Source organism: Lissotriton helveticus, chromosome 1_1 (assembly GCF_964261635.1).
Source record: "Lissotriton helveticus chromosome 1_1, aLisHel1.1, whole genome shotgun sequence".
NCBI classification, from domain to species: Eukaryota; Metazoa; Chordata; class Amphibia; order Caudata; family Salamandridae; genus Lissotriton; species Lissotriton helveticus.
This window is the reverse complement of record NC_136057.1, coordinates 840,209,532-840,223,034: the sequence shown is the minus strand read 5'-3', so window position 1 is coordinate 840,223,034 and position 13,503 is coordinate 840,209,532. Positions and strand designations below refer to the sequence as shown.

General features: G+C 44.3%; 1 long non-coding RNA gene across 1 annotated transcript in view; it reads left to right on the top strand.

The window, feature by feature from the left end:
* Positions 1-13,503, top strand: part of LOC144770944 (uncharacterized) — a 436,724-nt gene that overhangs the window by 98,189 nt on the left and 325,032 nt on the right. The window contains exon 2 of the long non-coding RNA XR_013599068.1: positions 2,620-2,688. This is a non-coding gene — a long non-coding RNA (uncharacterized LOC144770944). The remainder of the gene's footprint in view (positions 1-2,619; positions 2,689-13,503) is intronic.

Sequence of the window (13,503 nt, the reverse complement as noted above, 5' to 3'; positions counted from 1 at the left end):
GACAATATAGAAGCATTTCATTAAATGTTGGAGGTTTCAAATCAAAATAGATCGGATTTTTGGGCTGTGGTGTGAAGTGGTAGGTGGTGGTCCGGGCCGCTCGGGGGGCCCCTCTATGTACTTCGCAGGGGGGCCCCCTCAAATTTTGTTACGCCACTGGAGTGACGCCATGCACCTGCGCAGAACCTTGTGTGGCTGTAAACCCCCAATACATCTGTAACCTGAGACATGCTTTTTTTTTTTTAACAAGAAAGTGAAGGAGGAGTGTGGCTCACTGATTAGAGCGGCAGACCCTGATGCAGAGGTCTGGCCCGGGACCAGGGTTCAATTCCCGATGCGGCAGGGTCCTGAGCCCAAAAATGTCCACGGACTCATAATTCTCGCCTCGGTGCCTATTCTAATCATGGGGTCCCACGCTACAACTCTGGCCAATAGTTGCATAATCTCCACTACGGGATGCCTGGCTTTCACCCTGGGGATACCCAGTAGGGGTTATCTCACAGGGAAAAGCCAGGACGGGTTCCCAAGGCAAGCGCCTTGATGCCTTCGTGTGATACGTGCGCTATATAAGTTGCAATACATTTACATTTACAAGGAGCTTTGCGCAATCCCCTGCCAGGATGCAATGTAAATCGTTTTTTTTAAAGAAATACAACTACAATCCATGTGCCGTCTGTGTCTTATTACCATCTTAAAAAGTCACTCACGTGACTTCAACACATACATAAATCAAAAGAAAACTGAAGGGTAACTGTGTCAAATTAGGTGCATGGCTACAACGAATGAAAACATATAATTCCCTTTGACCTCCTTTCACTTGCTTACTCCTAAAAATACGTGTGGTGTTTAAAGATATGTTTTCATCCTCCAGTTATCTAGTATGAGTTAAGTAACAAAGGCTGTATGGGAGTATTTAAAATTGTCATTTATAATTCCAGGCCTGGGCGATGTTACTAAACAAACTCTGGAGCACACCCCCTTTGCCAACGAAGAGCTTCTTGGTTGCTGTGTCCTCGACTGAATGTTGCACCTAGAACAGGTTCTATTTTCATTCTCTAGTTTTGCCCCCAGGAGAAGAAAACTTCTGTGCGGGGGACCAGTCCCCATCTTGAATCAAAGACCTGAAAGGCATGACAAATGTTGCTTGGTAGATATCGGAACCAGTGCGTAATTTGAGCCAGTGGTTTCTGGTGCTCAGCACCAGCATTAAATCATCATCACCAGCTCTTTTCATGGGCACCAGTTTTGGAAACATTCATTTATGGTAGGCACAGGGAGATTAAGTGATTTGTACAGAATCACAGGATGTTGAGCTGACACCGAGACTCAAACCTGGTTACCCAGCTCCGAAGTCGGCAGCTCTGGCATTACGCCACATCCTCTCCCCACTTTCATGGTTAGTAATTGGTTCTGTTTTAGGTGGCTCTGATAGGAGAAATGAGCTGGTGCAAGCTGCCTCGTGACGAGAGCACCAGCACTTAGTTTTTTTAAAACAAATTAATCACTGATCTTAACCCATCTACACATGAGTTGTCCAGGGAGAATGAGAAAGCCCTCGTCTGTCCTTTAGTGCTGTGCCCTAGGAGGTGGGAGTTACCATCAGCTGCACTGGTGCTACGACAGGTACATTGGTGGACTGGTTCATCTAGTGGCATTGTCCACATAGAAGTGTGGAGTCTGCATCTTTGCATAGTCCAAGGTGTGAGAGAACTTTGCTCAGCTGTTGATGTCGCTATTGCTGACAGGCCTTGATCCACCCTGGCTTCTACTTGCTGGCCTCACACGCCGGCATTCCTGGCTGGGAGAAAGAAAACTTCATTATCAACAGCTCGATTAAGTATCAACGTCATATTCCATAAAAGTGCAGTTTAGAGGAATGATTGAGTGTTTTTTTTTTTTATCTCAATAGCAAACGCGTTCATGTTTTGCTATTGATCACAATTTCCGATTGCACGGTAAATCAATAATGATGCTATTTTCATCTTCAACATTTTATTTGTATCTAGTTAATAACTTTTTTGCTATTTTTAGGGCTACCTGTTATTGCTGATTTATACAGGCCCTCCAAAAGGGTGTATCATGACAACCCTGCAAAGCTACAGCCAGGGGTACTATATAAATAATGTAGCCCATGCCTGTTTTTAAACTGCAGGGTTCTGAGGGTTGTGGATCCTTGGTTAGTGTGGAATATATTTCTAATTTCCGATTCACTCCTGTCTGGACTGTGGCTTCCTGCACGTTTTATGCAACCTCTATGCAGTGTCTGAATCTAGAGAAAAAAAGCACATTACAGTATAACAGGCCAGCTCAGAGTGACGTGCACTCTTTATGTTTTAGGTTTAGTGTAAACTAACATCATGTATTGTCCTACTTGCAAGTATGTTATGTTCCTGTTCTTTGATTATTGTTATGCAGCAGCCAAGCATGTCTGGCAACATCAGACACTATTAATATGCTTTTTAGCCAAAACTGCACATTTTTCTTGTGGGTTATTCATGTTACCTATTTGCTTATTATTAGTAAACCTTAATTTCGCATACATTGGTGTAAGGATAACAAAAATAGTTTTGTGATAGACTCATGATTCATTCGGTTTCATTTTACCCTTCTTATTTTCAGACTGTTCCATGCTACGTGACCTTTGTGAGTGGTGCAACCTTGTGGGATAGAGGTGTTTACCATTACACCGTAAGTACAGATGATTTTACATTTCTAAACGTCACCTTAAAATTGAATAACCTACACAGAGCTGTGATATTTACAGAGAAAAGGGCAGCTATCTGGCTCCACAAGTAAACACTGCTCCATTTTCCTACTGTGACCTTTGAGACTTGACCTCTGCACTCACCTCCTGAATTAGTTGTTGATCCATTCAGTGGTTTAGCCAGTGTGTAATGGGCCCTAGTGTAAACAAGCATTTGCAATGCAATAGTCCTTACCTTCATGTGAGTTTGAGCTATTGGCATTGTAAATTTCAATGCTTTTTATTTATGTTTTGTGTTTTAAAACATAAATGAAAGGCATTGTCATTTACAATACTAATAGCTTAAACTCTTGCAAATGCGAGATCTATTGCATTGCAATAAAGGTCCTTCTCGACTGCTTGTTAGATTGTAAATATCAGAGGAAGAGACCGGTCTGCGACATCTTCAAAGCAGTGATAAATAGTGCAGTGTAGAAGATGTGTAAGTGTTGCAAATTACACCAACACAAAGTGTCAAGTGAAAGTTACCTATGATCTAAGCTATAAACACTAACAAAGTGCTCCAACACCTTTCGCTCTGTGATTACACTGTCGTGGCTCAGGAGGAAGAGCGGGAGGGGGGCTCTTTTCTGCACTCTCCGTGATATGAGTGTGCAGTGAGGCACTGCGTAATGTCATTGCTATCTTTGGCCTTATAAAAAACATTTCAGCTGTAGTTGGGTCCTGGCTTCACCTCCTGGTGCAGGGCGGGTTGTGCTTTATGGAAGGCATGGAGGGATGGGATGGTCTCAGCTGCAACTCCGGCCTCGTACAGTTCCCTTGCTATTACTTGTGAGCGAGAGGCGCTGAGGTGGTGGTATTGGCATTGGTGGTGGTGGCATTGGTGGTATTGGTGGTGTTGGTGGAGGTAGGGGTATTGGTGGTGGCGGTATTTGTATTGGTGGTGGCGGTATTGGTGGTGGCGGTATTGGAGTTGGTTGTGGCATTGGTGGTAGTGGTATTGTGGCGTACTGGTGTTAGTGGTGGTGACGGTATTGGTACTAGTGGTATTGGTGGTGGTATTGGTATTGGTGGTGGTGGTACTGGCATTGGTGGTGGTGGTATTGGTATTGGTGGTATTGGTCATGGTATTGATGCTGGTATTGGTGGTGGGGTATTGGTGGTATTGGTATTGGTGGTGGTGGGGGTAATTGTGGTGGTGGTACTGGTGGTGGTGGTATTGGTGGTGGTGCTATTGGTGGTTGTGGTGGCATTGGTGGTGGCGATATTGGAGGTGGTGATGATATTGACTGTGGTGGTATTAGTGATGGTATTAGTGGTGGTGTTATTAGTGGTGGTATTGGTGGTATTGGTGGTGGGGGTGGTATTGGTGGTGGTATTGGTGGTGGTGGTATTTGGAGGTGTTGGTTGTATTGGTGGTGGTGGTAGTATTGGTGGTGGTATTGGTGGTGGTGGTATTGGTGGTGGTATTGGCATTGGCTGTGGCATTGATGGTGGTATTGATGATGATAGTGTATATATATATTTATATATATTTTTTAATTTTATTTTTTGATTTTTATACAGTGCAAACTCGCTCCAAAGATTTCAGGTATCAGAGTGCTTTAAATTAGCACTAGCATTGGTGGTGGTATTGGTGGTGGTTTGGTGGTGGTGTTGGTGGTGGTGGTGATATTGGTGGTGGTGTTGGTGGTGGTATTGGAGGTGGTGCTACTGATGGTGGTGGTGATATTGTTATGGTGGTTATATTGGTCATGGTTGTGGTATTGGTGGTGGTGGTTGTAGAATTGGTGGTGGTGGCATTGATGGTGGTGGTGGTGGTAAATGTAAATGTAAATGTGTTTGTATTTGTATTTATATAGCGCACTTCTACCTAGAGGTCTGGTATTGGTGGTGGTATAGGTGGTGTTGGGGATGGTGGTATTGGCGGTGGTAGTGGTATTGGTGGAGGTGGGATTGATGGTGGTGGTATTGGTGGTGGTGGTATTGGCGTTATTGGTAGTGGTGTTGTTGTTGATAAAACAGGCTTTTGAAAACAACCCGTCAGTTGGCTTTAGTACAGACAACAGGCGACACAGATGTGCTGTTGTCAGCCTCAGCCCATTACCACAGGATTATGTGCTACTTGGAAATCACATGTCTTAATTTGCTAATCATTTCTACATTCATTTTACTTGCGGGCAGGGGTTGGAACAGACAGGAGCTAATGCTGGGTTAAAGTGATTCAAAGCAGACCCTCGTGTTAAGGGGCGGCCGTGCTGCTCAAAAAGCACAAGTGGTTTCAGCTGACGCAGCGCATTTCTGGCCTGCAGTAAGAGAAACTCAATAAAGTAAATAGTGCTTACAGACTAAATAACAGGTCCCATGAAACAACTGAAATGAAGGGGACAGTCGCCATGGGAGGGTGCAAAAGAAGACAAGGCTGTACTCAGGAGGGACTCACAAGCCTATTAACTAATCAAAAGGCAGCATTTATGAAAGACAATGTCACAAGCCAATGGAAAATATGGGAGAAGAGTGGGCGCAGCTTCTCTCCTATACTCTACTACAGCAGTCCTGCAAAGCGAGCAGAGCATGCGAGCTGCCTCTGGGCTCGACCTAAAAAGGAAATTAGCTCCCCTGGTTAATGAGGGAAGTGTCAAAGCAATAATCGCAGTTTGGTGGCCGCCTCTGGGCCCTGGTGCAACTGCACCTGCCAGTGGGAGCTATGCCTCCAGCTCCATTCCTATTGTCGCAGTTTTTAGTTCTGGATTTGACAGTGCATCTATTAAACTGACCTGTTGTTAACAATATGCATGGAGCTGACTCTGTGTCTGCCCTGTCAACTACTGGCCTTCAAAAATCAGCCTCTTTAAGTAAGTTACTTGGGACTTAGTCAAACATGTCTTAGTGCAGCCAAATAGCACATTTATCTATCACGTAATACTATTATTTATTTTGGTGTATTTATCCAACTTCACTTGAGTACTTGCATTGATCTGCATGAGACATTACTTTACAACTACAGGACTCTGTCCGCTCCTGTTGGCTTCCTACTTTGTGTTTCGCACTTCAAGCCCAGACCTACTGACTTTGTCAATGCTTGTTGCATTTTGTTTCTCCATTTTCTAGGTTCCCAATTTTGAATCCCGATTTCCTAGGGATTTTGTGAGTATTTATGTATATATTTGATGTAAGGAGAACAAAATGACTATAAGAGTACAGAGAGATCCGTGATGCTAAGATAATTGCATAGAAAAACTAGCAGAGGTTTGTTCACAATGCAGTGTTCCTGGATAGGACATATCTTGCCCACGCTATTCGATGCCCACCAAGTAAATATCTGAGAAATAGAAGTCCATATGACATCGTATTTCCACAAGGGCAGGAGCTTGAAGAAGGTGCTTTAGGTTTCAGGTTATGGGTAAGCATGACTGTCTGTACAGTTGAATGCATGACACATTCAACAGCGTAAAGTCACCAGATGGAGAGAGCACATGTAGGTAAAGCTCAAGGACAACACAAGATAGTAAGGGGTCAAGACATAAGTACCAACTGAGTTAAATCTCTACAACACTGGATGGAAACAAAAAGACAGACAGGAAAGGCAAATAAAAGGAGTGTCAAATAAATCACACCTAGGGTCCCCTGTTGTTAGGGTAGAATTCCCATCAGTCACCACTCGGATCCGCCCTTCATCATCTGGGATCCTGTACCCTCTGAGCCACAGATATATAGACCCACAGTGGATTGGCAGATGTCTAAAAGCCTAATCCTACATGTGGCGGACTCTAAGAGGGAAAATTATAGGTGTTTGGTGGTGACTGAAAGCAGTGCGTAAAGTGCGAAGAACGTGAAGTGCACAGTGAGTGGTGAGAACTGGTTATAAAATTAGGTAAAGAAGCAGAGAGAAAATTTATTAAGTTTGCTACTTCCCTAAATATTAAAAAGAAAGGAGTGCGTAGTGGTTTAAGCAAATAACCACTGTTGGAAAAAAGGTCGACATGTTTCTGCAGACTTATCAGATCAAACAGTATCCAGCTGCTTCCTCAGGACCAAATCACGCTACTGCTTGTGCAAAGAATAAGTGGGAAATCATAAAAAGTGAATAGATATCACCTGCAATGTAGCGATACCATCTTTCTCCTGGCTGATTTGGTTCATATGCCAAAAGTAGATTCATTTCCAAAGGAACATATATGTAGAGAAAGAAAACAGGAGAAGTACAGCGTTTTTTAGTGCAAACCACAATGTAAGTGCACAAAACAGACAAACTGTTGTCATTAAGACTGCTTCACAGATGTGGTCGCCTATACGTACGTCTGACACATCACTATTTACAACACCAAGTTTGCAGTTGCTCACTTACCTAACTGGCAGGAGAGAAAAACCCACCTCACCTGGCTACAGCGCAGGTAAAGCGAGGCACCGCTCTGGAGTAGCGAAAAAACACAAGTAAAATAAAAGGGAAATATTAGGACATCAAAGTCATAACGCTATTCAAGCAGAGTACCTTACACACAAATCATGTTTTTTTAAAATTAAATGTCTTGTGCTTTTTCTGACTATAATAGATCATAAACAACACCGTGCTTTTCCTGCCATGATAGATCATAAACAACACCGTGAGAGCCCCACCAGTGGTCGTATATCGGTGGTGCAGAAATGGTTTTCAGAATAGCAGAGAGACTGGCTCTAAGTTACACACGTTAGAAAAACTACACGTTATGCAGATTTCACCGGTATCAGAAATATGCAGTCGATAGGAAGTGCACTGCACATGTAGACGATGTTGCAAGTTGCATGGCATACCAGTCAACACTAACTTCACAGCCTCTACTCAGGGTCACAGAGCGCCAGAAGCCGTAAACATAAAACAGTAAATCATCGCACCAATTGTAAGCGGTACCATCAGCGGCTCTCAGCGGAAGAAACAGAGACTGTCTTCCGAGTTAAAAAGGAGACCCGTCTAAAAAAGTTACCACGGAACCTGAACATTAGCGCATTGGTGGAATCACTAGACACACAGGCGCTGCCAGCATACAAACAAGCAGACGTCCTACCTGTCCGTCGGTACCCCGGGCGTCCCTCTGGGCTGTCGTGGGAGGTACCGACGCGGCGTTCAGCTTGTTAGTTAAGTCAGGCAGGAGCGCATACCGATGACGTCAATCAGTGTGCGCCCTACTGGGCATTCTGGGGATTGTGGTCTTTAACCAAAAAGCCCTAATGGAGAAGTAAGTGAGTGTATTGTTGTAGTAGTATTAGCGCTGATGTTACACATTGCACTATGGTGATCCCGGAACGCTGTGTCAGTCCACGTCCTCAGTAAGGAATCTTCATATTAATTGCACCATTGAGAAACTGGACAGGTGTATAAATATGATCGTAGTAGCGCCGATGGCAAACATTTACATAGTTTGTCTTGGCGATCATAAAGCGCTATATTAGAGCAATAGAACCCGGAGTGTCCAATGAACATATACCTCGATCCAACAGGTCGTGGACAGAATTTTGCGTCCCGCGTTCAGTTGGACGGGGCATATTACAGGAATATACCAAGTATACAGAGATCTTACTATTTGGCTCATTATTGGTTAGAGTTCCCAGGGGAAGGGGTATATTACAGGAATATACCAAGTTTACAAGGGTCTTACTGCTTGTTGTTTGGCTCAATACTAATTAAGGTATTGTACAGGTATGTCACAAACTTCCAAAGATCTTTCAGGCGTACAGACTCCCATCGCCAGCATCATAATGACATCCATGGGATAGGCTCGTTGAGACCTATCTTATCTGATCGGAGTTTGTACACCCATTTTTGCTCCTTACCGAATAAAAACCCACTGATATCTGTAATGTGTGATGGAATCAGAGGTTGTTCGATAATTGTCCATTTAAGTTCGGAAGGTGAATGGCCAACTGTTATGTAGTGAGCTGTTAGTCTGGTAGCCTGTTTAGAGCACCGGATGGAGCTTCTATGCTCAGAAATCCTTAGCTTCACTTTACGTGTGGTCATCCCTACATACTGCATATTGCAGGGACATGTGATTAAATAGATGACATTTTGACTGTTACAATTAGTGAAGCGACGCTGTTCCCAGGGACGCCCTGTGCCAATGTCAATCTTTGTCGATTTAGTAGTAAATGGACAGGCCACACAGTTGCCACAGGGATCATTATGTCATTATGATGCTGGCGATGGGAGTCTGTACGCCTGAAAGATCTTTGGAAGTTTGTGACATACCTGTACAATACCTTAATTAGTATTGAGCCAAACAACAAGCAGTAAGACCCTTGTAAACTTGGTATATTCCTGTAATATACCCCTTCCAACTGAGCGCCCCTGGGAACCCTAACCAATAATGAGCCAAATAGTAAGATCTCTGTATACTTGGTATATTCCTGTAATATGCCCCGTCCAACTGAACGCGGGACGCAAAATTCTGTCCACGACCTGTTGGATCGAGGTATATGTTCATTGGACACTCCGGGTTCTATTGCTCTAATATAGCGTTTTATGATCGCCAAGACAAACTATGTAAATGTTTGCCATCGGCGCTACTACGATCATATTTATACACCTGTCCAGTTTCTCAATGGTGCAATTAATATGAAGATTCCTTACTGAGGACGTGGACTGACACAGCGTTCCGGGATCACCATAGTGCAATGTGTAACATCAGCGCTAATACTACTACAACAATACACTCACTTACTTCTCCATTAGGGCTTTTTGGTTAAAGACCACAATCCCCAGAATGCCCAGTAGGGCGCACACTGATTGACGTCATCGGTATGCGCTCCTGCCTGACTTAACTAACAAGCTGAACGCCGCGTCGGTACCTCCCACGACAGCCCAGAGGGACGCCCGGGGTACCGACGGACAGGTAGGACGTCTGCTTGTTTGTATGCTGGCAGCGCCTGGTGTGTCTAGTGATTCCACCAATGCGCTAATGTTCAGGTTCCGTGGTAACTTTTTTAGACGGGTCTCCTTTTTAACTCGGAAGACAGTCTCTGTTTCTTCCGCTGAGAGCCGCTGATGGTACCGCTTACAATTGGTGCGATGATTTACTGTTTTATGTTTACGGCTTCTGGCGCTCTGTGACCCTGAGTAGAGGCTGTGAAGTTAGTGTTGACTGGTATGCCATGCAACTTGCAACATCGTCTACATGTGCAGTGCACTTCCTATCGACTGCATATTTCTGATACCAGTGAAATCTGCATAACGTGTAGTTTTTCTAACGTGTGTAACTTAGAGCCAGTCTCTCTGCTATTCTGAAAACCATTTCTGCACCACCGATATACGACCACTGGTGGGGCTCTCACGGTGTTGTTTATGATCTATCATGGTCAGGAAAAGCACGGTGTTGTTTATGATCTATTATGGTCAGAAAAAGCACGAGACATTTAATTTTTTTTAAAAACATGATTTGTGTGTAAGGTACTCTGCTTGAATAGCGTTATGACTTTGATGTCCTAATATTTCCCTTTTATTTTACTTGTGTTTTTTCGCTACTCCAGAGCGGTGCCTCGCTTTACCTGCGCTGTAGCCAGGTGAGGTGGGTTTTTCTCTCCTGCCAGTTAGGTAAGTGAGCAACTGCAAACTTGGTGTTGTAAATAGTGATGTGTCAGACGTACGTATAGGCGACCACATCTGTGAAGCAGTCTTAATGACAACAGTTTGTCTGTTTTGTGCACTTACATTGTGGTTTGCACTAAAAAACGCTGTACTTCTCCTGTTTTCTTTCTCTACATATATGTTCCTTTGGAAATGAATCTACTTTTGGCATATGAACCAAATCAGCCAGGAGAAAGATGGTATCGCTACATTGCAGGTGATATCTATTCACTTTTTATGATTTCCCACTTATTCTTTGCACAAGCAGTAGCGTGATTTGGTCCTGAGGAAGCAGCTGGATACTGTTTGAGTCTGCAGAAACATGTCGACCTTTTTTCCAACAGTGGTTATTTGCTTAAACCACTACGCACTCCTTTCTTTTTAATATTTAGGGAAGTAGCAAACTTAATAAATTTTCTCTCTGCTTCTTTACCTAATTTTATAACCAGTTCTCACCACTCACTGTGCACTTCACGTTCTTCGCACTTTACGCACTGCTTTCAGTCACCACCAAACACCTATATTTTCCCTCTTAGAGTCCGCCACATGTAGGATTAGGCTTTTAGACATCTGCCAATCCACTGTGGGTCTATATATCTGTGGCTCAGAGGGTACAGGATCCCAGATGATGAAGGGCGGATCCGAGTGGTGACTGATGGGAATTCTACCCTAACAACAGGGGACCCTAGGTGTGATTTATTTGACACTCCTTTTATTTGCCTTTCCTGTCTGTCTTTTTGTTTCCATCCAGTGTTGTAGAGATTTAACTCAGTTGGTACTTATGTCTTGACCCCTTACTTTCTTGTGTTGTGCTTATGGTTTTGGGATACTAGTATTGCTGGGTCATTAAACTATCCCCCAGACCCTCCCCTATCTGGTTTGTGTCAGGTAAAGCTCAAGGGCCTGGTTTAGAGTTTGGCAGATGGGCACTCTGTCAAAAAAGTGAGGGAGTTTCTTCCACCTCATTACAAGTGCAGGTAAATGTGATATGTATCCTATCCACCTAATTACAAGTGCATTAGAATATTACACAAAGGTAATAAGTATTACCTGTCAGCCGAACTCTCACCCTGGGGCAGCTCCTTCACTAAGGCGGAGGCGCGTTGCCTCATTTGCTTTTCAGCAGTGCAAAAAAGGAAACATAAAATGAACTAGAACAATGTTATTATCATTTTTGTTTTCCATGCTGAAGCCAGTTTTGGGGTAGGCGGGGCTTGCGTGTCATCACAGCCAGCAGGGGGAGGAGTGGTTGGTGCACTTAAGTGCCCATGATGGTTTGGACGGACGTCTTAGGCCAACCAAACCATCATGCAGACTTAAAATGCTCACCCGGCTATATTACACAGCTTGGGTGGAGAGCTTGCGGGCGCACAAACCACAGCTACGGCTCCCCCCTTAAATACTCAACAAATGCCAAGATTTAGCCTGTTTCTTTACCAAAAAAATTGAGAAAATTATCAGGGACATCAAAACTAACAACAATGTACCATCTTCTTTGGCTGACACGGCATATGCTGCCCCTGCCGAGAATACTTTGGAATCCTGGCCCTCCATTAAGGTTAACACACTGAAGACCATCTTTAAGACCATCAAATCCGGCTCCCCCCAGGATCCGATTCCCATCAAAGTACTTAAACAACTGGACGATCGCTCCCTGGAAATTTTCGTGGATATGCTCAATTCTTCATTTGAGCTTTCAACAGTCTCGGCCCTCTGGAAACACGCCATGGTAAAGCCATTGCTAAAAAAAAACACAGCTGATCCAGAAACCCCAACAAACTATAGTCCTATATCTCTTCTCCCGGCCTTCTCCAAATGTTTAGAGAGACACGTCCACTCAGTCTTATCCACCTTTGCTGAAAACAATTCCCTCCTGCACCCCTCGCAATTGGGCTTCCGGGCTGGTTTCTCGACAGAATCCACCCTTCTAGGAGTTACGGAACATATCCGGAACCTCCTCGATAATGGTCAAATGGTCGAGCTCATACTTCTAGACCTGAGCGCGGCCTTTGACACCATTTCTCACGAAACACTCATCAAGGTGTTATACAGGAACGGAGTCCGTGGGAAAGCGCTGGAATGGATCCGGTCCTTTTTGGCTCAACGGACATTCCAAATAACATCCTCCTTGGCCTGCTCCGACACCTTTGAAGCCCCGCACGGAGTGCCACAGGGATCTATTTTGAGCCCCCTGTTTTTTAACCTTTACCTTAGACCCTTGGCCGACCTAGCGGAGAGGTCTGGTCTCACCCTCATGACCTACGCCGACGATTCCCAAATTATTTTCTCCCTGTCTGAATCCTGTCCTTTAGCTCCGTCCCTTCTCAAATTAGGGCTTCAAAACATCCTAAATTGGATGACAAGAAATCAATTAAAGCTTAACGGAGACAAAACAGAGATTCTTTTACTAGGGAAACGACAAGATCTTTGGAACCCCTCACACTGGCCCAACCAGATGGAAAATGTTCCCACCCCAGTCACCCAAGTACGTAATCTGGGAGTCATCATGGATAGTTCCCTCTCCATGAAACAACAGGCCAGCAAAGTTGTTGGCCTGTGCCTTACCATCATCAAATGGCTGAGGAAAATCCTCTGGATGCTGCCCTCTTCTACTCAATAAACCGTAGTCAATGCCCTCATAACATCTCGGCTTGACTACGGCAATATTCTGTACCTGGGTTCCAACAAAGCGGTAGTCAGTCGGCTGCAGCTCGCCCAAAACGCAGCTGTTCGACTACTGTGCAAAATCCCCAAAAATTCCGGAGTCTCAAACTACCGTCGTGAGCTCCATTGGCTCAGGATCGAAAACCGAATCCGCTTCAAAGCCCTGAACTATATGTTCAGAATTAAAGCCGGTACCGCACCAAAATACCTTTTAGCTTTGGCTCATCCTTATGCTCCCAAACGAACCCTTCGATCGCAATCAGCCGCCAACTTCTGCGTACCTAAATTCAAACTTGCTAGAATGGGAGGCAGATCCTTTGCCCACCTAGGACCATCCCTCTGGAATGCACTCCCTCTCTACATTCGAAGGGAGGAAAACCTTGCCATGTTCAGAAAGCACATCAAGACCTGGTTATTCGAATAAATTCTTGATTAACCAGTAACCCCCTGCCATCTTTGTTCTTTGTCGCGGCGCCGGGAAACCCTTCTCGGGTAGCTCTTGCGCCTTACAAGTTTAAAAAATAAAATAAATAAATAA